The 26,805-nt window shown below is 35.9% G+C and overlaps 1 protein-coding gene and 1 non-coding gene across 18 annotated transcripts in view; both read left to right on the top strand.

Moving 5' to 3' along the window:
* LOC131425391 (sex determination protein fruitless) overlaps positions 1–26,805 on the top strand; it is a 761,905-nt gene that overhangs the window by 147,527 nt on the left and 587,573 nt on the right. The window lies entirely within an intron of this gene.
* Trnak-cuu (transfer RNA lysine (anticodon CUU)) lies at positions 4,106–4,178 on the top strand. Its single transcript has one exon. It is a non-coding gene; the product is annotated as a tRNA-Lys (tRNA).

Here is a 26,805-nt window from a genome sequence, read left to right as displayed (position 1 = left end):
TTGACAGTCTTCTTCGTCGGCTCGCCACCCACGCCGATACAATTCTAGTTATAACTGGCCTTCGTCCTGCTGGCGGTTTGGGGTCCGTTGCTGCTCTTTCCCAAAGTACTCAAACAAGCGGCTTCGCGCCACCTCGTGAGAGGACCGCTTGTCACGTTTGATTGCCCGGCACGAGTTTAACCCCAGGGAGGATTCAGTAAATAAATTTCGATATTTAATGAACGATTTGGTAGACCCAAACAACCAGCGGAGACTTCGAGCCAGATTTAAAAAGGAGTGAAACGACACTAAACAAAACTCTGTCGTTCGACCGATCCAGAAAATATTCTACTTACGTGTATCATCATAGGCGCAACTCCCGACTTGCGATTTCCCTGCCACGCTTCGGAATAACAGAGGAGAAAATGGGGGTTGAGAATCCCAAGCAACCCTATACTCGGAGTAGATACAAAAATGAATACTGAAAAAAGGAAACAGCGAAGCGAGGACGCGCGGGAAAAAGCTTTTCTAGAACCAAGTTGTCATATTTAAGGGGAGGTTGCTTTAACCGAAAATCATAAAAGTCTCGTTACAATTTCACTCCATCTTACAAACCAATAATGAACATTTATTCACTAACATTAACTCATTAACATTTTTATATTCCCCTGATGCTTAATTATCTAAGGCGTGCGATTTCCGTTCTAGCGACATTTATCGCCCAAGAACGCTACAATTGTGTGCTAAAATGTACATCTACCAAATGATCATGCGCATGTCAAAGGTTTTTACTCACTCCGTTTTGTGGCTTACAAAGGTGGCGTCGTTATGATGGCTGTCGATACGGCAGTTTCGACGTGAAGACGGTGAACGTGGTTGATGCTGCCAATTCTACGCCATGACGGGCGTCGCATGACGACGAAGACGAATGTCGGGTCTTCTGCGGGATCGTGAAGTAGACGACAAGATATGCCAAACGACGGGTTCTGCGTCGCTAGGTTCGTTTTGTAGAATTGTATCGGCGTGGGTGGCGAGCCGACGAAGAAGACTGTCAAGCGGAAAAATTCGCCGGATGGCTGCTCGAAACTATTAGCTTCCGTAACATTTAGCACATCATACTACAGTAAATTTACCTTCAATAGAACTTTTTAGCACTCGCACCTATTTTCTGCACGAACCTAACTAGCACTGACTATAACCAATCTTAGGGGAATAGAAATATTAACTACTTGGACTAGAAACCCTTTAAACGCGTTTTACCTGTCTATGTAATACGCGACACGCACTAGACACTTTCACTTCTGTCTTCCTCCACGATCCAGGTCGATTTGAAGCCGGTGTTGCTAAGAACCCTCAGATTTATCGCAAGTGTCTATGGTTTTGTAATTTCTCAACCGGAAGGACGTCATCTAGCCGAAACAGGACAACGACCTCTTATCAAACCGAGTTCTTCAAGGGTCAATCACCCACCGATCAACCCAGCATCTCCCTCTCTCACCAACTATCCAGATCAAACCATTTCGTTCTTTGCGCGTTCATATATACACATACATGTCGTTTGTAAGGAATCCCCCCTCGCTGGTTAAACCCCACCAGGAAGAACAAACCGTGGGAAAGCAAACAATCGTTTCTCCAATGATCCTCTACTTGTACTATCGAAATTTTCGACCTGTAATGCTGACGCATGTTGTCCCAGATCACTTCAAATTTTCTTCGCTTAGAGAGCGGTCGGGAAAGCATACGGTTCAATTTCTCGATTTCCGTTACAAATGCTATAAACGATTCTCCGCGTTGTTGTTTTCTTTCTTGAATTTTCGATCGGATTCCCTGGTCTTTGTTCGGGTTGCCAAAACGATAAACTATATTTGTTTCGAAAACCTCCCAAGAGTGGAAATCGTCGACGTATGTAAAAAACCAGTCTGAAGCGGGTCCCTCCAGTAGCATGTGGATGTCTCTGAGTAGAATCGACTTCGATACTTCTTCTCGTTCTGCTAACTTCTTCGCCTTGTAGAGGAAATTCTCTACTGTCATGGACTTGGGCTCTCCTGTAAACTTTAGTTTCCATTTCTCCACACGTCCGTTGGTCTCGTACCTTCTTTGGTGAAAACGTCTCTCCGGATATCTACGCTGTCTAGCGGAATATCTGAAATATGGGTCTCCTCCATAGTCAGTATGCTCGCTGTCTGTATTGTATGAGTAATTCTGTTGGTCTCTTGAAAACGTTCCTAAAGAATCTATTTCGTATTCCTCCTCGCTCGACTCCGCGCTTTGGTTCCGATATGAGGGTGTTGTTTTCGTTAGTCGAGTTGTAGTTCGTTGTTGGTGCGTTTCCGTTTTGCTGGGTGTCCATTTGCTCGCTTGAACTATATTGTTGTTCGATGTTGGATCCTTTGACTGTTTTGTCTGCCCGAAACTGTTTGTTTGGCTTCCTGTACGGATATGCTCCGTCAGTTTTGCCAGTGTGTTTTGCATTTCTTCCCAGTCCTTTCTGAAAACGGTCATTGTGAGCTCATTCACTTCCGTATGTGGTATACTCTGTTGCTTTGGGATGGCTGGTTGTTTAGGTATGGCTCCTTTCCCTTTGTCAGGAATCGGTTGCGTCGCCGTCGACTGAGTTTTACTCGGAGTGGCACCGGGAGGAAAACAAAAGGTAACTTCTTGACCTTGTGTGCCCACTGCCCCTTCAGCTATTTGAATGCAATCATTTATCTGTTTTTTAAAAGGCGACATCGGAGGTCCAAACTGGAAATCCTTCATGACTTTCTCGATTTTTCTATTCAAGTCACGGCGCATTTTTTTCTCCTCATCATTTCTGGCTATACTCCTTTTTACCCGATACCAGTAATGAAGGACCCTAGACTCTAGTTTTGGTTCGACCTTTCTAGAAAGAGCTTTTTCTAAACTAGTGATTCGTCCCTCAATGTGGTTTACTTCATCTTTAATGTTTATGGGAGACCTGTAGTTCCGACCCTCGGTTTGATCTGCTCTGAACAGATTCCGTAAACGCCTTTGCTTTCCCTGTAAGTCTAGAGAATAAATTTCTTCTGGTTGATTGCGAATCATCAACTCGTAATCGACTTCCTCTTGATTTAGATCTTCCGCGTGTGGGAACAGTCGATTCATTTTTTTTTTTTATTTCTGATTGGACTTTTTCTTGCAGGATATTGAATATTTTCAAATAAATTAATGAGTGTAATAAATAAGTAAGTAACGAAATGTATGTACAAAGAAATGGGATGGAATAATGAATGGACAGGCTAATAAATAAATAATTGTAATAATAATAATGATTGTATGATGAAAAATAAATATATCTAGTAAAGGAATTATATTTCGTAGAGTAAATATATTATTATGTGCAATGTGTTTTCGTTCCTAATTATTATTGAGAAACGTCTCCCCTGTGGATTCAATGTCCTGGAAAACTATTCACTGTTCGCAACATGAAGTTGCTAAAGGGGTTGAAGGACTTTTGTTTGCCTTGATCGGAGGGGGGAAACCGTTGTCGAATTATGTATTTGTACACTAAATTTAATCTGATTAGCCAGAATGAAAAACTTAAGTTTTGACTATGCCTGGTTTTATAGGGCACCAAATATAATTTTGGCTAAAACCAGTTAAACAAAAAAAAAATAATAAGCAGGAAATGCCTTGTATTGTTGGGCGCCAGTTATAACTGGCCTTCGTCCTGCTGGCGGTTTGGGGTCCGTTGCTGCTCTTTCCCAAAGTACTCAAACAAGCGGCTTCGCGCCACCTCGTGAGAGGACCGCTTGTCACGTTTGATTGCCCGGCACGAGTTTAACCCCAGGGAGGATTCAGTAAATAAATTTCGATATTTAATGAACGATTTGGTAGACCCAAACAACCAGCGGAGACTTCGAGCCAGATTTAAAAAGGAGTGAAACGACACTAAACAAAACTCTGTCGTTCGACCGATCCAGAAAATATTCTACTTACGTGTATCATCATAGGCGCAACTCCCGACTTGCGATTTCCCTGCCACGCTTCGGAATAACAGAGGAGAAAATGGGGGTTGAGAATCCCAAGCAACCCTATACTCGGAGTAGATACAAAAATGAATACTGAAAAAAGGAAACAGCGAAGCGAGGACGCGCGGGAAAAAGCTGCCCGGCTAGCTCAGTCGGTAGAGCATGAGACTCTTAATCTCAGGGTCGTGGGTTCGTGCCCCACGTTGGGCGCCAGTTATAACTGGCCTTCGTCCTGCTGGCGGTTTGGGGTCCGTTGCTGCTCATTCCCAAAGTACTCAAACAAGCGGCTTCGCGCCACCTCGTGAGAGGACCGCTTGTCACGTTTGATTGCCCGGCACGAGTTTAACCCCAGGGAGGATTCAGTAAATAAATTTCGATATTTAATGAACGATTTGGTAGACCCAAACAACCAGCGGAGACTTCGAGCCAGATTTAAAAGGAGTGAAACGACACTAAACAAAACTCTGTCGTTCGACCGATCCAGAAAATATTCTACTTACGTGCATCATCATGGGCACAACTCCCGACTTGCGATTTCCCTGCCACGCTTCGGAATAACAGAGGAGAAAATGGGGGTTGAGATTCCCAAGCAACCCTATACTCGGAGTAGATACAAAAATGAATACTGAAAAAAGGAAACAGCGAAGCGAGGACGCGCGGGAAAAAGCTTTTCTAGAACCAAGTTGTCATATTTAAGGGGAGGTTGCTTTAACCGAAAATCATAAAAGTCTCGTTACAATTTCACTCCATCTTACAAACCAATAATGAACATTTATTCACTAACATTAACTCATTAACATTTTTATGTTCCCCTGATGCTTAATCATCTAAGGCGTGCGATTTCCGTTCTAGCGACATTTATCGCCCAAGAACGCTACAATTGTGTGCTAAAATGTACATCTACCAAATGATCATGCGCATGTCAAAGGTTTTTACTCACTCCGTTTTGTGGCTTACAAAGGTGGCGTCGTTATGATGGCTGTCGATACGGCAGTTTCGACGTGAAGACGGTGAACGTGGTTGACGCTGCCAATTCTACGCCATGACGGGCGTCGCATGACGACGAAGACGAGTGTCGGGTCTTCTGCGGGATCGTGAAGTAGACGACGAGATATGCCAAACGACGGGTTTTGCGTCGCTAGGTTCGTTTTGTAGAATTGTATCGGCGTGGGTGGCGAGCCGACGAAGAAGACTGTCAAGCGGAAAAATTCGCCGGATGGCTGCTCGAAACTATTAGCTTCCGTAACATTTAGCACATCATACTACAGTAAATTTACCTTCAATAGAACTTTTTAGCACTCGCACCTATTTTCTGCACGAACCTAACTAGCACTGACTATAACCAATCTTAGGGGAATAGAAATATTAACTACTTGGACTAGAAACCCTTTAAACGCGTTTTACCTGACTATGCAATACGCGACACGCACTAGACACTTTCACTTCTGTCTTCCTCCACGATCCAGGTCGATTTGAAGTCGGTGTTGCTAAGAACCCTCAGATTTATCGCAAGTGTCTATGGTTTTGTAATTTCTCAACCGGAAGGACGTCATCTAGCCGAAACAGGACAACGACCTCTTATCAAACCGAGTTCTTCAAGGGTCAATCACCCACCGATCAACCCAGCATCTCCCTCTCTCACCAACTATCCAGATCAAACCATTTCGTTCTTTGCGCGTTCATATATACACATACATGTCGTTTGTAAGGAATCCCCCCTCGCTGGTTAAACCCCACCAGGAAGAACAAACCGTGGGAAAGCAAACAATCGTTTCTCCAAGCCGCCCGCTTTTTTTTTTTTTTTTTTTTTTTTTTTTTTTTTTTTTTTTTTTTTTTTTTTTTTTTTTTTTTTTTTTTTTTTTTTTGTCTTCTTCGTCGGCTCGCCACCCACGCCGATACAATTCTACAAAACGAACCTAGCGACGCAGAACCCGTCGTTTGGCATATCTTGTCGTCTACTTCACGATCCCGCAGAAGACCCGACATTCGTCTTCGTCGTCATGCGACGCCCGTCATGGCGTAGAATTGGCAGCATCAACCACGTTCACCGTCTTCACGTCGAAACTGCCGTATCGACAGCCATCATAACGACGCCACCTTTGTAAGCCACAAAACGGAGTGAGTAAAAACCTTTGACATGCGCATGATCATTTGGTAGATGTACATAGGTAGAGTTATAGTGTTGATTGCAAAATAAGATAGTACGAATGAACACAAATGCTATAAACAGTTCGTGTTCGCATCTCAACCGACGCAGTCGTAAATTACTTACGGTCGAGGCGACAGAAACAAAGACAATACAATAGAGTGTACGAAATGGTCAAATACGATTTAACAAAGCCTGAAACTTGACCTACAAGACCAAATTCAATTTGTATCGATTTCAAGCGCTGCAAAGTTAGACTAGCAGCAATCGAAATTGAAATCTTACTTAAAGAACAAATACATATAAATACTAATAATGTAAATGTTCTTCAATTCAACAAGGCGTATAGCTCTGTGTACATTATGTTTAAACGTGAAAACGATGCAATTGCATTCGCTTTAGTTAACAACAAGGTGGACAATGTCATAGAAGTACTCGTGCATGACCTTCCCCCACAGATCAGCGATCAGTTCGTTCGGGAAATCTGTCGCAGTATGGTAAAATTCCTTCCATCGAAAGGGAAGTATGGCGGAATCCTTTCCCCGGTATCCGAAATGGCGTGCGAGTGGTACGTATGCAACTACGTAAGGCAATTCCATCTTACATCATTCGTGGCCAAGGTGGAATACATCCGTGTAAAACGCTGATTACCTATGGAAATTACATGTCAGTTTTATGAACAACTGGCACACTATGGTAAACCATGCACTGAAACTACGAATAGGACAGCTTCAACCAAAGTCAACCATTCAATAACACAAACTAGTGAGCGCAGTACCCCTGTTTCACCATCTAGCAACTAGCAACTGCAATCAATGTACAAGAAGGCGTATCTACAGCAACTAGCAACGAGCCTAAGGCTGCGAATAACAAGAAAACGAAAAGAAAACGGAAACTCACAACAATACCACCGATGCGATAATAAAAGTTTCTAATATTTGAAATTTACTTCGTAAAAAAAGTTTGTGCAGAGAATGTTTTAAAACCTAATCATATGAACATTTTCGTAATGCATTTGATGAATAGGAGCCGGAAAACGATGTTTGAGGAGGTTTCAAAATCTAAAATGGTGACCTCCGGTTTATTGGTATTCCTTGAAACCCCTTTCAATATGGATGCTTTCAAAACGGATTTGGTGTTTATTAACCGAGAAACGATGTTTGGCGTCGATCTGTAATCCAATATGGCGACTTTCGGCTATTGATATTCCTTTGAAACCCATATAATATAGGTATTTTCTGAACGGGTTTGAAGAGCAGATTCCAGAAAACTATGTTCGAGATCTTTCGAAATCTAAAAAAATCGGTATTAAAAAATCGGAACGAGCACAAACATTGATTTTTGATATTCAATCCGTTCCGAAAATGAAATTATTGTAAGGATTTTCTGGGAATATCGATAAACCGGAAGTAACAGATCGGCTGAAAAGTTCGTATCGTTTCTATGAGAGGGCGCCACTAGAATTAAATCCATACCATTTTCAGTTAGTACCAACCTTCAAAAGATACGTGTATAAATTTGACAGCTGTCTGATTATTAGTTTGTGAGATGTTGCATTTTGAGTGAAGCTACTTTTGTTATTGTGAAAAAAAAGGAAAAAAAGGAATTTCGTGTGTTGATGAAACACTACTTTTTGATGAAAAAAAGTGTCGCCGATACCCAAAAATGGCTTGATGAGCGTTATCCAGACTCTGCACCGGGCGAAGCAACAATTCGTAAGTGGTTTGCAAAATTTCGTACTGGTCATATGAGCACCGAAGACGATGAACGCAGTGGACATCCAAAAGAGGCTGTTACCGATGAAAACGTGAAAAAATCCACAAAATGATTTTCAATGACCGTAAAGTGAAGTTGATCGAGATAGCTGACACCCTAAAGATATCAAAGGAACGTTTTGGACATATTATTCACGAATATTTGGGAATGAGAAAGCTATGTGCAAAATGGGTGCCGCGTGAGCTCACAACCGATCAAAAACAACAACGAAAATCCATGCTGAAATTGAACGAATTGGGCTTCGAATTGCTCCCTCATCCACCGTATTCTCCAGATTTGGCCCCCAGTGACTTTTTCTGGTTCTCAGACCTCAAGAGAATGCTCGCTGGTAAAAAATTTAGAAGCAATGAAGAGGTAATCGGTGAAACTGAGGCCTATTTTGAGGCAAAGGACAAATCGTACTACAAAAATGGTATCGAAAAGTTGGAAGATCGCTATAATCGCTGTATCGCCTCTGATGGCAATTATTTTGAATAATAAAAACGAATTTTGGCAAAAAAATGTGTGTTTCTATTGAACGATACGAACTTTTCAGCCGAACTGTTAGTCATCTTGAATTTCGAAACTACCCCAGCTTCAACTAATCAAATCCTTTTCAAGAACATCTATATTGTAAGAGTTTTCAAAAAATTTCTATGAACCGGAAGTCGCCATCTTAGATTTCGAAACGATCTCAAACAACGCTTACTGGAATTCCCTCTTCAAACCCGTTTCAAAAATATCCATATTATTGTAGTTTCTGGAAATCGTTTTCATTTTGTATTTATGCGTGATACCACCTTTAGTGGATGCGGATAGACGTATTTATTTATTTATTTGTTTATTTGTTTATTTGTTTATTTGTTTATTTGTTTATTTGTTTATTTGTTTATTTGTTTATTTGTTTATTTGTTTATTTGTTTATTTGTTTATTTGTTTATTTGTTTATTTGTTTATTTGTTTATTTGTTTATTTGTTTATTTGTTTATTTGTTTATTTGTTTATTTGTTTATTTGTTTATTTGTTTATTTGTTTATTTGTTTATTTGTTTATTTGTTTATTTGTTGATTTGTTTATTTGATTATTTGTTTTTTTTTTGTTTATTTGTTTATTTGTTTATTTGTTTGTTTGTTTATTTGTTTATTTGTTTATTTGTTTATTTGTTTATTTGTTTATTTGTTTATTTGTTTATTTGTTTATTTGTTTATTTGTTTATTTGTTTATTTGTTTATTTGTTTATTTGTTTATTTGTTTATTTGTTTATTTGTTTATTTGTTTATTTGTTTATTTGTTTATTTGTTTATTTGTTTATTTGTTTATTTGTTTATTTGTTTATTTGTTTATTTGTTTTTTTGTTTATTTGTTTATTTGTTTATTTGTTTATTTGTTTATTTGTTTATTTGTTTATTTGTTTATTTGTTTATTTGTTTATTTGTTTATTTGTTTATTTGTTTATTTGTTTATTTGTTTATTTGTTTATTTGTTTATTTGTTTATTTGTTTATTTGTTTATTTGTTTATTTGTTTATTTGTTTATTTGTTTATTTGTTTATTTGTTTATTTGTTTATTTGTTTATTTGTTTATTTGTTTATTTGTTTATTTGTTTATTTGTTTATTTGTTTATTTGTTTATTTGTTTATTTGTTTATTTGTTTATTTGTTTATTTGTTTATTTGTTTATTTGTTTATTTGTTTATTTGTTTATTTGTTTATTTGTTTATTTGTTTATTTGTTTATTTGTTTATTTGTTTATTTGTTTATTTGTTTATTTGTTTATTTGTTTATTTGTTTATTTGTTTATTTGTTTATTTGTTTATTTGTTTATTTGTTTATTTGTTTATTTGTTTATTTGTTTATTTGTTTATTTGTTTATTTGTTTATTTGTTTATTTGTTTATTTGTTTATTTGTTTATTTGTTTATTTGTTTATTTGTTTATTTGTTTATTTGTTTATTTGTTTATTTGTTTATTTGTTTATTTGTTTATTTGTTTATTTGTTTATTTGTTTATTTGTTTATTTGTTTATTTGTTTATTTGTTTATTTGTTTATTTGTTTATTTGTTTATTTGTTTATTTGTTTATTTGTTTATTTGTTTATTTGTTTATTTGTTTATTTGTTTATTTGTTTATTTGTTTATTTGTTTATTTGTTTATTTGTTTATTTGTTTATTTGTTTATTTGTTTATTTGTTTATTTGTTTATTTGTTTATTTGTTTATTTGTTTATTTGTTTATTTGTTTATTTGTTTATTTGTTTATTTGTTTATTTGTTTATTTGTTTATTTGTTTATTTGTTTATTTGTTTATTTGTTTATTTGTTTATTTGTTTATTTGTTTATTTGTTTATTTGTTTATTTGTTTATTTGTTTATTTGTTTATTTGTTTATTTGTTTATTTGTTTATTTGTTTATTTGTTTATTTGTTTATTTGTTTATTTGTTTATTTGTTTATTTGTTTATTTGTTTATTTGTTTATTTGTTTATTTGTTTATTTGTTTATTTGTTTATTTGTTTATTTGTTTATTTGTTTATTTGTTTATTTGTTTATTTGTTTATTTGTTTATTTGTTTATTTGTTTATTTGTTTATTTGTTTATTTGTTTATTTGTTTATTTGTTTATTTATTTATTTGTTTATTTGTTTATTTGTTTATTTGTTTATTTGTTTATTTGTTTATTTGTTTATTTGTTTATTTGTTTATTTGTTTATTTGTTTATTTGTTTATTTGTTTATTTGTTTATTTGTTTATTTGTTCATTTGTTTATTTGTTTATTTGTTTATTTGTTTATTTGTTTATTTGTTTATTTGTTTATTTGTTTATTTGTTTATTTGTTTATTTGTTTATTTGTTTATTTGTTTATTTGTTTATTTGTTTATTTGTTTATTTGTTTATTTGTTTATTTGTTTATTTGTTTATTTGTTTATTTGTTTATTTGTTTATTTGTTTATTTGTTTATTTGTTTATTTGTTTATTTGTTTATTTGTTTATTTGTTTATTTGTTTATTTGTTTATTTGTTTATTTGTTTATTTGTTTATTTGTTTATTTGTTTATTTGTTTATTTGTTTATTTGTTTATTTGTTTATTTGTTTATTTGTTTATTTGTTTATTTGTTTATTTGTTTATTTGTTTATTTGTTTATTTGTTTATTTGTTTATTTGTTTATTTGTTTATTTGTTTATTTGTTTATTTGTTTATTTGTTTATTTGTTTATTTGTTTATTTGTTTATTTGTTTATTTGTTTATTTGTTTATTTGTTTATTTGTTTATTTGTTTATTTGTTTATTTGTTTATTTGTTTATTTGTTTATTTGTTTATTTGTTTATTTGTTTATTTGTTTATTTGTTTATTTGTTTATTTAATAGTCGGAAAAAACCCACTGGAGTTGGTTTTGTGTCAAACTTGTTCTCCAATAGGCATAGTACTTCCTCATCTCTTGCATCAACAGAATGACAAGGTTTTATGTCTGTTAGAAAATGAGGAGGTTATTTCTTACAATTAATTGAAAGTTATCAATACGAATTAAACTAAAATTATATTTTAACAGATCAGACTAAAACTTACTGAATCTAATTAGACAACAATTTGAAGAACAGCTTTTTAATAACATTACGTGATAGATGTCTTTTAATGATGGTCTACATTCAAGAATAGTTTGAGAAATATAGTAGTTAAATTTGACTGCAGACTGTTTTCGACTAAAGGAGACGACTGACCACTGACCAATTGCTCCTGTAAGAACTCTGAATCAGTTTTTGAATCGATAATATGAAATAGTTTGAAGTCATCAGCAAAAGATAATTTTATGCACTTGATCGAAAAATTTTAATCGTTGAGATAAAGTAAAAATATGAACGGTTCAAGATTGCTTCCTTGAGGAAATCTAGAGGTCCGGGCGAATGGTAAGGTAGTATGGTCTCTTATTTGTACTATTATTTTGCGGTCAGATAGATTCGAATCGAAGCCAATTTAAAAATGAACCGCCGAATCCCAGCTTACTTAAACTAAAATATGTATATCGAATCTAGTAGTAGTGCTTGCAAAAATCGTTTGATTAGGGAAGTGCAGGATATCAAATTTGTGGAGGTTGAACGTTTTGACCTATGCCCAAACGTTCATGTTGAGTCTCAGATATGTAGTCAGAGCAACTTTGAGTTATTAAATCTAGAATTATAATTTCAAACAGCTTCGCTACAATGCATAAAGTAGCTTACAGTAGATCCGAATTCGTTCATAAGACAGATTTCATAATATTGCTGTTAAGCACCCCAAAATGGGTGTTGTGGACCCGATGCCATCCAGCAGAATTCAGAGTTTTGAAAACGATCAGTAATTGAAAGTCGATTAGATTTTGAAATTATTGAGAGGAAAATCAGATCGAGCAGTTTAATGTATAAAACTACAAGGATCAGCCCCATGGGGTTGTTTGAGTCATTGATGAGGAATTTCTAATGATCTACAATCAAAGAGTTCAATCTCTTTTGAATTAGATTGATCTTGATTAGGAACCAACACCGAACATTGTTTGTTTTATAACCTACGAAATTACACCAATATCCCAAATGTATGCAATTATATTTTTGTACATACTTGCATACGATTTTGATATTTAAGCTTGTCTTCGCCAACCTTGTGTTCAAGTTTGGTATGCAAGCAGTTATTTTTAAAGCGTTAAGTTTCTCTACCATTCTGCGATTTCGGTTGAAGCGATAAACTTTATCCCATGCGATGCTTTCCCTTTGATATATCGCTTACTCCTTCAAACCCGTCGTCTATGGCAGGGAAATCCGATATGCCGGAGATTTTTAGCAGACAAAATAGAACACTCTTGCTCGCTACTAATCAGAATTTCTATTATTTATAATTGAAAATACGTGGCTTGATACATTCAAACCGAATCTTAGAAATATTCCCAATCAAATGATGAAATAATATTAATAATTGATACAAAATAGACTCAACTGTAAGTGTTTAAAACCTGACCACATTTCTACGTGTATTTTTTCTTCAGTTTCTGATTTGCATCCCTATATAGAAAATAAAGATGTGTTTCACATCAAAAACTTACAGAAAAGATAATATTTTGGAAAACAGATACGCCCTGAGGCAGCACTCGAACTATGCATTCCGTGCATACCCGATTACCATTTCCACCACCCAAGTTGGTACAGCGCATATATCGAACATATTCTAACCCTTACCACCCCACGAGAGGGCACCTCCTATCCAAACATCTTCTCTGCTCCTTGATAGAGAAATCGTTTGAAAAATGATGAGATCCATCCGAGTCAAAATATTTGTACAGCTTGTGAACGAATAAGTTTCGACTGCTATGGGAGATCGTGTTAATGGTAAAATTATTAGTTTAAGTCGAAACTGAAAATATCAGATTGGAAGTTAAGTAATGTATTGAGAAAATGAGCTAACGCAGGATCGAATTCAGTTCAATTGGAACGCATCAACCTTTATTCAGCGATCATAGCAATGCTAGTGCGAAAAATGTAAACTTTGTTCAAGGTACGAATTGATTCATTGTTTATTTGACTTTCATGGGTGAAGCCAGTTTTTTCAGAGGTCAGAAATCCTCGATTCCCTTCCTTCGCGTCTCACTCCAACACGTAATTGTGTCTATCCGTTTGATAATCACCACTTGCTGATGTTGGGTTGGTGAAAATGGCCAGAAAAAAGTCAAATGTAAAATCATTTTTTTTTCTGGCTCAAATATTTGACATTTCACGCGATCGGTACACTTTCTATTATTTAATCGGTCGCTTTGTGCAGGTGACTACTGCTTTGGTAGTCACATGAATTGATGACTACGAGTTCAGGTGCTTCCAAAGCTGATACAAATTTTGCGCTCCAATTTCGGTGCCCTTTTCAAGTGTGCAGTTTCAACAATGGCATAAACAAGCACAATATTGACATAATTATCAAAATATTTTTTTCATCAATGTGCCATCAATAGTTTATTATTTATCGGCGTGTGGTTTTCCCGTGGTCCAGGGAGGAAGGGGAGACCACAATGCCGGAATTGCGACGGCACGAACGGGGTGTGGGCAAATGAAAAAAAAACCTGAAAGCCACGTGCTTTTTATCATTTTATCACTTCCATCCAGTGAAGTAATTTTCAATAGCGACAATTGAAACATCCAGTATGCCAATTATAACGTATATTCGTTTTCTGAACTGCCGACAAATTAATGCGAATTAATAATGCATTACATAATTAAAATGGTGACCTGCAGCTGCTGCTGGCTGTCGCAGATTGTAATTATCGCCCTAGTGACAGGTTGGGCCCACTTTCGGTCACGTGGCGTCCCTTGGTGGGTGCTAATTGAGGAATCCGCTTCGGAAATTCCACATGCCGAGATTGATTTGCGAACTGAGTCCATCGCAATGAATGCTACAGGATGCCGGTCGACATTGAATGGCAAATTAGCTCGACAATAAACGTTTATCTCGAAACCGGAGTGGAAAGGTGTTGAGTGTTTTGCCGGCTCATTGTCGGGGCTATTTTGTTAATTATTATGAAAACGACTGAACAAATATGATATTTTTGAAGAGCTTTTTAACTGTTACTGTTAAGTATTAACACTCATCCCTCACGTTCATCTGTAATCAACGTTCCAATTGACGATTTCGGGCTAACTGTCGCAAGCTGTTGGTTGGTTGGTGTATGTTAAAACTTATTTTAATGCACCCAATCGGGGCAATGATGCAAGAGGGATCATAATCATCAAATAGTAGGTCCGCGTCTGAAACACAAGACCGGATTGCATTCAATTTCAATTGAATAATTAAGTTGTTCGTTCGTTTGAAGCTAGGTTCGGTCATACTCGCGCTGACGAATTGTTACGAGTTTCATTCTGAGCCTTGTTGGCAATGAAACCTATTTGGGATAACAAAAGGACATCAATACAATAAATTGAATCAAATTTGGGTGCATTATTTCAAATTGGGAACTCTTTTTCGTCGCCATATCTATGAGTATAGAACTCAACTCATAGCTCCGGAACCGGAGCCTAGTTCCGAATATGACAAAGATATAGGAAAGCAAGATCTTCGTTTTGATTATAAATTTAAATGTTGAGTAAATCTAGAGGATCAATTTGGTTAATTATCTTCAACGACTAAAAGTAAATTCGTACGATTTGTAAATCTTTGACAGTGGTTTGTTCACAGCTAGTGCTAGTGGGTTGATCAAAGTAGTCGATCGCGTTCAGAAATAACGTGAAATTGAACTCGCAAGACAAAAAAAAAATTGTTCACAGAATCCTGAAAAATTTAGAGTGATCTGATTCCAATCTGGAAAAAGTGCTGAAAAAGCCAACCACAACAGTTTGTAGAGTGCTTAAAACCTACAAGGAAATTCTGAGTGTGGAAGGGAATAAGCGGACTGGAACCAGCTGGGCACTAAGGTGTTAAGGTACCTTAAAGCCAACCCCGAACGCAAACTTTCGAACGGAGCGGAAAATCCTTGCTAGGGAACAGAGATAAACCTCGCAATGAAACTGTAAACTACACAGAAGCTTACTGAAAACCATTTTAAGATTCAAACCAAGTGGACAACTCGGCATACGGTTTATAAAGCAAAATGAAATGTTCTAATATTCAAGAAAGTTTCAAAACCAGCTTTATGCCCTTGGCATCGTATAGCTTAAGCAGTGTGCCTAAACTATTATGTTATTGAATAAAAAAAAGAAAAGTCGGCTTTACGATCAATATTAATTTTATGGGAGTGAACTTCATAGTATGAATTTCTTTTATGTCTTTGAGCATTTCTCCGTATCTAAAAGATATATACGTGATTTCATTTTTCTCGTAAATGTATAGCTAAACATAAGAATTATTATAATCGCTAAAACTGAATAATAGGCGCTTTATGCAAACTCTGCATTATTTTTAATAAACTGTTTTTTTTTCAATTCATCCAGGCCAGGATGTTACATTTCTTAACGTTTGCCGTCATGCCATGTCAATCCCACATGTTCAAGACCTTCCAAATGTCCATTTCTAGAGCACAAACATCCACAAGACTTGTCGACGAAGACAAGATCCCTTACTTCGATTCGTGAAGCACGGAAAGCATCTTTTCAATTTGTAGGTCATATTAGTTTATGGCCCTACAAACTTACTTTAGCTATACAAGTTTCGGTATCAGGTTCCGGAAGTAGATGACTTTAGGTGTGGGAATAGATGACAGTTCAGGAAGGCCAAATCAGGTGAACAAGGAGGATGGGCAAGTAATTGGAGCACTAAACCGTTAATTGTAACTATGGTAGCGATGCTCATGTGCTTAATGTAAGGCCCTTTCACGAGCGATTTCGGTCTTTAATCAATTTAGTACTCCAAAAGTATACTATGACAATCCCAGAAAACCGGCATCATGAACTTTTCGACCCATTGACCCTCTCTTTCACTCGCAACGACTTCAGTCCATTGTCGGGTAATCATTTATTTCTCTAGCGTATAATAATGAATCCAGCCGAACATGTACTCGAAGTGCACTTGCCCTCGTTTTTTGGGATTAAAAATGCCTTACTCTTCACTATATGGGGCCGGGTGTCAATTAAAAGTTTCAAAAAAAGTCGCGTAACCTTTTTGTGTCATAATTTTGAACGTTAATAACTCGGTCATTTGTTGATGGATTGTTATAATTTAACAACCAATCGATTCGGAAACTTTTAACTTAAACATGTATGACGACGTCGTTTTAGTATTTCAATAGTATACTATTGAAAAATTGGTTGGAATAGACCTATGTTTTCATCCACCAATCCCTGTTGTACAAAATGACGTCAACTTCTTGTTCGGCATAGGAGGCTTTGCGTCATGCATAAAAAACACCGCATCGTTACGCGTAGTAACATATGAAGAGAAATCTATAAATATAGGCTGCACAATATTTCTTTGCCCAGTTGATGTTTGACTGTGAATGAAACAAGTAGCTTGTCCAGTGAGCTGATGACTGGATTGTATATGCGTTCACTTGCTGGATTGTCGCTTTTGCATTATGTGTTGGTGAAATTTCCTGTTGTCTGTGCAACACCGTGTTCGCTTGAGTATCTTATATATCATCTAGCTATTGAAGAACCGAATCAGCGTGGTTACCGATTCTTTTGAAATATCTCATGTATTTAACAAATTTTTGGTCGATTTTGCCATTAAAAATGCCTTACACTTCGCTTCCCGAGGCTGGGTGTCAATTTAAAATATGCAAAACTAATCGCGTAACATTTTTCTGTCATAATTTTGAACGCTTATAACTCAGTCATTTGTTGATGGATTTATATAACTCAACAAACATTCGATTCGGAAACATTTAACTTAAACTGAAAAATTGGTTTGAATTGAGTATTTTATTTTGGTTCTCTGGTAACTATCAGGCCAATTTAGAATTATCGGCGATAGATTTTTCGGATCTAATTAGCGCTTGTTCCTCTATGATTTGTTAATGAATTTTCCTAATTTAAATGATTCCAAAGCTTCAATATTGTAAGATTAAAAATATTTTAATTTGTCAACGGATCGGTTTGCATGCTTAAATCTTCATTCCCATACGAACAAAACGTGACAATGTGACTGAACAAGTTGTTGTCCCACCAGGAATTAAACGCTTCAAAAGATTCAAAATTAAATTCTGAAACTTATTTAAAAGCGGTCTCATCGGTTTAGTAGTATAAATGAGTTCCACAGGCTCACATATACAGTACAATTAGATGCAATATCATATTGTATCAAAGATAAACTCAAGGTAAGTTTACCTGCGATTTTACATGTATCGTTTGAATAGGAACCCTCGTAGAATTTGGTTAACCGCCAGTTTCAGTTCAATTATTACTTGCTTCAAAACAATAAGCATCTGATGGCTACACGCGTTGTAACTATGACAATGTTCATTCATGTGTTAATAACATCAAGTTACAATATGAACAAAATTTCGGAATGGCTGGGCAGGGCCCCTCGGCCCCCCTTGTGACTGAACTCATCGTATTTTTGATATTAAATATGGCGATATCAGCGCAAAAATAGTAGTACGGAAATCTACGCTAACGCACATTTTGATTAAATTTGGCAATTTCTGTCAATAAGTAAATTTTTGATGGGAGCAATTGAGCTATTCAATCACAAAAGAAGTCCTTTTCATCCAAGCTAAACTTTGAAAATGCGCACTGTAGAGGACGTTCAAATCAGTGGAATATTTTTCTTTCATAAAATTTTATTGCTTCTCCCCTCAGTTATTTGAAGATTTATGCCTTGTCTGATCATTTTTTTGATGGGAAGGGTAGGATAAAAGGAATATGGAAAGGAGCTGCGCAGTGGGCGAAATGGGGAAACAGCACATAACAAAAAGAAAAAAATCGATCAGTTTCCCCGAGAGGATGCTGAACAGTCTGCAGGAGCTAAAATTCACATTCAATGAAACCTTCAACCCTCGAGATGAAGAATGCAGATCGATTCGCAATATGTATGATCAGAAGTAAATTTGGCACCCAAAAAAAAAAAAAACAATTAGGTTCAATACAGAAAGGATTCCAGGAAAAACAATGAACCCTCTGGCTATAGCTCCTCACCACATTGGGTAAAAAACAATACAATATACTTCAATTAAAGATCTCCAAACACAAATTAAACCATGTATGGAGCCAAAAACCTGGATACGTAGTTGTGTAAATGTGGAACAGTTACATATCAGATGTTATGACGTACCGTAATTGCATTCATACAAATCACACGAATAATATTCAACACGTTCTTGTTAGAATACTGCGATAATGCTTGACAAAATGAACTTTTGACATTTCACCAGATTCAAATCTGATAAATTTTGTCTGAGCGCAAGTTTGTAAGCTTCGCCATCAGCCCATTTATTTTCAGTAATACCAGAATTTCTGAGTACACATAAGAAGTAAGCAGTATTTGAAATGCAGAGGTCTTCGATTTGAGCTCGACATGCGATCACTAGTTTCGACCGTAAATCATTCGAACTGAATGACTTTGAAGCTATCTGACTGTCGAAACAAAAAATAAATTCGCTTACCAAAGATTCTCTGTTGAAGTGTCGATTGTACCCCGCACCAAATCGCGTAGATTTCTGCTTGGAACACAGTACCACCAAGTGGATGCGACAGTCTGATTTCACAACAGTAGACACCAGCAGCAGCACGACCATCCAACAGAGAATCATCATGAAAGATAATTGTTACGGTAATGGCTGTTCTGTATTCTAAATGGCTATAGAATTGCTCTTTTATGTAAATGAATGATTAGGATTACGGTGGCATTTCATCGGATTCATGTAATGGTACAATACTAATTTTATATTTTATATAAACTAGTTTTTGCGGAAAAATCCAAAAAAAATATTTTTATATGCTAATTGTGCAATATTTTTTACGATTCCACCGCCCCCTGAAAGCTGGCACCCGAGGCGATCACCTCACTCGCTTCACCTTCACTACGGCACTTCAGCAATCAGAACAAATTGGCTCAAATGGCACGTTCCCCTTGATATTTGGAGATTTGTGCCTTTAAACGGCACTACGGCACTGCTAGGGAAGGATAGCAATGGTGCCAATAATTTGGGGTCATCTCTAATTTCGTTTAAGCACGAATGTCTGTGAATTGCATGATTTTTTTCGCACACCAGATCTTCACTTTTAGCAATTCTAAAAATTCATGACATCAAAACAGACGGGTGGATAATGTCAGAGACATAACTGGATGACGTGAAAACGAATGAAACTGACATGCCTTTTTCACACATCCGAATATCGATAATCTCAAGTTGATTGATTGTGTGAATTTTGCAAACTTCCCATATTTTACTGGCAAAAAAATACGGGGATGTGTAAGGGACATTTAATCAAAAATGCAATGTTCAAACTCATTCGTCAATTGAAAAAATCTACATTAACTTGTTTTTAGCCATCTAGGATATCTAAATTTATGTTTGGAATTAATATGATGTTAATTTTAAAAACTTACTCGTCAAACCCGTCTCTAAAATACAAATTGTATAGCGATTTGAAAGAATATCCACAAACCGATACCCGTCATCTTCGATTTTACGATTTCTAAAACTGATTCCTTCAAGAAATACTAACATATTATTCACTTTTATACACGGATAAAAATCTATAACCGGTACATTGATGAGGAAATTATAAAAATCATGAAACGTGTCTTCTCATGAGTTCATACCTGATAATCAATTATATTATGAGCAACATCATTTTAATCACGAAAATTTTTATGGGATTTACTCACAAAACCATCAGTAATAGGCATGGTCTCATGAGGAGTAATGTTTCATAATTTTCATAATTTTTCAATCATGTTACCGGCAATGGATTTGTATCGGTGTACTGATATGATATGCACTTCAGAATCTAAACATTTTCAGTGAACATCTTGCAAGCCTGTGGTAGGGTAACAGGGGTATTTTGACACACTTTACGATTGATTTTATTTTGTCCCACTTTGTAAAAATATCCACCAAATGTTGTAATATGTTTGAAAACCCCTTCCGCAATAGGTCATTTAATGTGATTAGCTTCAAATTGATGCAACATGGGTTTCAGAACAAATTGGCTCAAATGGCACGTTCCCCTATATGAAGTGGCCAAAATACCTTTCTATAAAAAGCGTGTTTTAATCCACCTAGTGGTGTAATGATGCCTTTCTCATATCAATCATACTATCATTTATAATACTGTAGTACTCTTCAAAATAATTTTCTTCGATTCTTTAAAGAATAACCGAAATCGGTTTGGTTGACCGTCTACTGATAAAAACTATCAATTGGAAAAGATTTGAGGTCGATTTAGAATTTTTTTAAGGGTTTTCGCCATTTTCAGTGATGGTATACCAACTTTACCCTATATTTCCGGATCCGGATGAAATTCAGGAATTACGCATGGGACCACAGGACCTTTCATTTGAACCTAAGCTTGTGAAAATCGGTCGCGCCTTCTATGAGAAAAGTTAGAACACATGTTTTCTTTTTTTTGCACATTTTACTTCATACCTCCCGAACCGGAAGTCGGATCCAAATAATATTCCGGAATTTTGTATGGGACCACAAGGCCTGTCATTTGAATCTAAGTTTGTGAAAATCGGTTCAGCCATCTCCGAGAAAAGTTAGTGCAAAAAAACGTTACACACACAGACATTTGCGTACTCGACGAACTGAGTCGAATGGTATATGATCAGTTCAAAAGTCGGTTTTCACAGTGATTGCAAAACCTTTCTATATGAGAAAGGCAAAAAGCTTTTTTAATCCAATTAGTGGTTTAATGATGCCTTTCGCATATTACTTATATTTTCAAGAACGTCACGATAAGATTCTGTCAAATTTTTTTTTTACAATTTGAATAAAATTTCTTTGGGTATAAACTACCATCACCTTTTTAATTTTTTAACAGTTATGTCAAGTTAATATAGATTTAAAAGTGGCAGTACTGCACGCTATACAAAATTGAACGAAGCACGCTGTGGGTTAGGTGGTGGTGTTTTCTTCTCCCGTACCAGCACGTACCGATGCGTACCGGTTTTGCATCATTTTGTATAGCGGTTTGAAAGTTTTGACACTCTTCGCTCTATAATTTCGGAACCGGAAGTTGGATCTAGATGAAATTGCACAGTATGTTTTAAGACAATGAGAGCTTTAGTTTGAATCATGGTTTGTGGAAATCGGTTTAACGGTTGCTGAGGAATCAAAGTGAGTTCCGTTTTTGAAGCATTTCTTCACTATTACCGGTACTTTCGGAAGCGGAAACCGAGGACTAGTAGTCCCAAAGTAGATGTATATATTCACCAACTAACAAGATCTACCAACTAGATTAACTTACCAGTAAATTTTATCCAATTTTGCACCTCGTATCACACTCACTTGTGACAAAAAATTCATGAAAATGAAATTTTTTCACTTATCGCGCTGTAGTACTGGAACCGGAAGTCGGATCTGAATCAACTTTTCGGGGATTTTTTAAATAATTTCAAAACCTTTTATTTTTATCTTAGTTTGTAAAAATCGGAACCGGAACAGGAAGTCGGATAAAGATAAAATTCAACAGCGAGCTACGGGAACATAAGACCTTCGGTTTGAATCTAAGTTTGTGAAAACCGATCACGCCATCCCTGAGAAAAGTGAGTGATTTTGTTTTCCATTTCTTTGGTGCATATCACCCTGTAATTCGATCGGGATCGGGATTAAATAAAAAAAAATCCGGTGTTCGGATCGGGCCGCCGTTCAAAAGTCGGTTTCCCCAGTGATTACATAGCCTTTCTATATTAGAAAGGCTAAACATGTTTGAATATTATTCAGTTAGGTGAAAAGTTGTCATCGTATCAAAAATTTGGTCTGTAACAAAGAATGAACAATTTCGCTTTATGCGAGAGTAGCAATTACAAGAGCAGTTTATTTATAAATTGGGTGACTAAATTGATCGTCTTAAACAATGTGTCTCCCTAATATTAGTCGATTTAAAATACTCATGGTTTATAAACAAAAAACAAACGTATACAATTTTTAAACCCAGAAAGTATCCCTTATGTCTGGAGAAATATTATGTTGCTGCATTGAATATTCACAATTAAGCTCTACTCATTCTTGCACAGGGTAAATTTTGAAAAGGCGCCCCGTAGTAGAGTAAGTCGTAGTAATCTCAAAATTTAAGACCCAGTGCCGAGATTTTTCAAAAAAAAAAAAAAAAAACAAAGTCTAGACGTTCCATGTAATTTTCAGACATTTAGCAAAAAAAATCGATTTTGGCAGATTCCATGTTTTGCTTTTCATGACGATGAATTCAAAATTACAATCAGTTCGCTTTCTCATCTCATCCAAGTCAGTCGATAAGACCAAACCGCTTACGTTCGGGACAGAAGAAACCAAGTACAGTATTGTGTAGTGAACAATAGAACGACCTCGAAATGAGTGAACCAAACGAACAAAAGCTACCGCCGACACGAAAGAATACAATTGTTGTTGAATTCAGACAGTGCAAAATTCGACCTTCGATACGAGAACTTGAAGGTTTGTTTAAGGAGCAAATGCATCTTGACATTAAACGTGTGCATTTACTTCAATGCAATAAGACAAATAATGTTATTTACATCCAGTTCTATAAAGAGTTGGATGCAAAAGACAATAATAATGTGCATTATGTGGAGCACGAGAACATTAAGTACAACAATCCAGTATATATGGAAGATAGTGCTATTGAAGTGCGTGTGCATGATCTTCCCTCAAGCGTCACCGATTCATATATTCGCAAAACTATGTCCCAATACGGAGAGATTCTCTCTATCGAAAAGGAAAAGTGGAAGAATTTTTTCCCCGGTATTCTAAATGGCGTACGTTTATTACGCATACAGTTGAAGAGGCCTATACCTCCTTATGTGATTTTCGGTCAAGATACGAGAATTCCGTGCAAATCACTTGTTACCTATGACAATCAGATGGCCACATGTCAATATTGCAAAAAGCTACGTTCACTACGGTAAGCCATGTGATAAACTGGAATGAATAGAAATTTTAAATACACCAATCCACGTGATTCCAGAACCGGATCCGACTGCAATATATATATATATATATATATATATATATATATATATATATATATATATATATATATATATATATATATATATATATATATATATATATATATATATATATATATATATATATATATATATATATATATATATATGACCATAAGACCTTGCATTTGAGTGGTGGATCCATGTTTCATCCATTGTAATATGTCAACGCAAAGAATCTGATTTATTGCTTGTAAACACTGTTTTGAATCATGAACACTTTGTTATTTTGGAAAGAGCTTTCTCGTGGTCAAATGTTTCGATTAGATATAATCAGTTTGTGCACTATTTAGATGTTTCCTGGAGTAACAACCTCAACTGGACGATCAGACCGTTCACCACCATCGGCATTTGTACGAGTACGTTTAAATTCGGCAAACCAATACCAAATGGTTCCTTTCGATGGAACAGAGTCCGGATAACAATTTTGAAGTCATTGCTGAGCTAGTACAGTTTTTTTTTCATCAAGAAGCAATGAAAAATTAATACAGGAGATGGTTTTGAAAATGGCAGAAATTTTTTTTGAATTATCTAAATATCATGAAATTTCGCACATAGATTTTAAACGTTGGCCAGTGTTGCGAAAATATCAAACTATCAAATATCACAGCTGAAAAAACTAATGCCCGATTTTAGGTATAACCATCCACAAAATCAACGATGATTAGAATCACTTGTAGAGAGTATGGACAAAACCCCATCGAGTTGAATGTAACTATACTATGTTACAGAAACTCACACGTGATATTGAAATGATCATCATTCAAAATCATTCTCACGATGAAACGATTTTCAAAGCAAATGATGATAATCAGTTTCAAAATATCTGTGTCATGCGTCATCAATTATAATGACAATAGTAAAAATCTGACCACAAAGCATGTCTCATGCGGCAGTGTAAAAAATATTACCTCTATTTCATAGAGAGAAGTAACAGGAGTGCAGGATTTGACTAGAGCAAACACAAACAAGTGTTCAAACCACCCCGGTGGAAGGACGCCCTACCGAGTGCTATCGTAGCCAACATAATTTTTCAGTAGAAGGCTGGTTTAAACGCTGCGTAGAATCCTGCACTTGTGTTACTCCTGTAAATCAAATTCACGCTAAAAAGCATTTAATTTGGTTTAATCTAATTAGACCATGAGAGTAAGTCCATCCTGGAATTTAAGCGAAGTCTTTTGTCTCTATAAACAATATTCAAAATGTAGTTTTTGCTGTATTCGCATTGCATATTGCTATTGTGTATTGGACTTGCGACATTTGAGTTAGAGATGGTAAGCTTTTTATGGAACCCGAACCCGATCCGTATCCGATCGACAATAAAAATCTTTACCCGTACCCGAACCAGAATAAAATGGTTTTAGGGTTCAAATATCCAATGTCATAGTGATAATTGTGCAACACTGATCAGAAGTGAAAATGTGGTACCAATAACTATCTCATGCTCGATAATGATTTTTCAAACGATTATTATCGGTGATGAGAGCTGATTTTCGATTGGTTATTGGTACTTCATAAATGCCATATGAGCTTGACAAAGATTACGCCATCTGTGTGTCAGTCACATGACCTGTTTAGTGATGAGTTAAGGAACCGGAAACCGGGAGCCGACATGATCGAAAAAGGTATGTTTAGCCTCAAACTGACAAGAACTGCAAATCATTAAATTATGCTAACCAGTTTTTAGTAGTTTAGATAGTTGCTTCCATTTGTATGGTCACTAAAACACATGAAATTCAATGTTTTACTTTCATCACCCTGTAACACAGGAGCCGGAAGGCGGATCTGGATGAAATTTTGAAACTATGCAGATGGCCACAAGACCTTTCATTTGATTCTAATTTAGTTAAGGGGTGTAGGGTCTAAACGATGAAAAAAAACATCATTTTCACGAATTTTTTCCAGAATTATCGCTCAACAAAATAAATTCAAATGTTTTGCACGATAAAAAGCATCATTCGAACAACATTTTGTGATGTTTTTGTGGAAAAATATTGAGAAATATGTCGGTAAAGGGGTACGCTTCTTAAAAATCATGACTTCCGGTGTCCACTGTATCTCAGCGCAGACTAATCAGAAGTGAACAAATGAATGCAGCATAGTTAGAGAAGAAATTTTTCTAGACCTCAACGTTTCTGTTTGATTTTTTAAATTTTTTTTTTCATTTTTGGTGGTTGTTCAAAGTGAAAACTACGATTTTTTACGAAAAAATCCACCATTTAGTAGCTGTTAAACTTCCCCAAAGTAACAAACAACGAAAAGGAAATCGTTGGGGTCTGTTTTTTTTATAAAGACTGTCCCAGAAAATATGGACGCACTTTGATTTCGCTGTAAATAATTCACAAGTGTTAGATATTCAAATTTTATTCGATATACTGGTAATATTAGACTACAACAACAGAATCTTATTCTCAATATTTGCTATTTAGCCATTGTAGACTAGCTTGCGCACCTTCTTGCGAACGTTCCTCATTAAATTCCGCACAGACTTCTGACTAATTTTGACACTTTTTTCCAATCTTTTTCGAACTGTTGAATAGTTTCGGATGCCGAGAAATGTTTCCTAAGATGTGCCTTCGTTAATGCCCAAAATTCCTCAATTGGTCGAAGTTGTGCGCAGTCGTTTTTGCAAACATTCCTTGATGTATATTTGGCTGTTCATTGAAGCAGTGGTGATGACGGGTTTCGAAATCTTACCGCAGCTACAAATTGCTTGCCATACCATAGCTTTCTTACCAAAATTTTCGACTTCAATCGATGTTTCGGACTGGTTTAACACTTGCCCTTCTCGCACCGTATAATATTGTGGTCCCGGCAAGGATTTGTAATCGAGTTTCACGTAGGTTTTGTCGCCCATGATTATGCAGTTCAAATTTCAAGCAAGAATCATGATCGATGATTTTTGTTTCGGACAACGTTTTGGTTGTTTCTGCTTCTTATAGGTTCGAAGATTCAAACGTTCTTTAGCACGAAGAACATTTGACTTCGAAGTGCCCACTTTTTTGGCCACATCTCGAACTGAAACCTCCTTCTTTTGCTCGAACGCCTTCAGTATACGTTTATCCAACTGAGGGTTAGCAGTACCTTTTTTCGACCGGTTTTCGGTTTATCCTCAAAGGTGTTATCCTCAGTGAACTTCCTGATTGCATTTCGCACGGCTTTTTCACTTACTCCTTCCATTTTTGCTATCTTTCTCAGTGACAGTCCGCGTTCTGTGCACCATTTGCGCACAATTTTTCGACGTTTTTCTGCTGAAAGTCCACGCATTTCGAAACAAACTAATGAAAACGAATAAACAACTGCACAAGTGGTTAGAGAAGAGTGTAAACAACA

Source organism: Malaya genurostris, chromosome 1, assembly GCF_030247185.1.
Source record: "Malaya genurostris strain Urasoe2022 chromosome 1, Malgen_1.1, whole genome shotgun sequence".
NCBI lineage: Eukaryota > Metazoa > Arthropoda > Insecta > Diptera > Culicidae > Malaya > Malaya genurostris.
The sequence above is the reverse complement of the archived record's forward strand: the minus strand, read 5'-3'. Positions and strand labels throughout refer to the sequence as shown.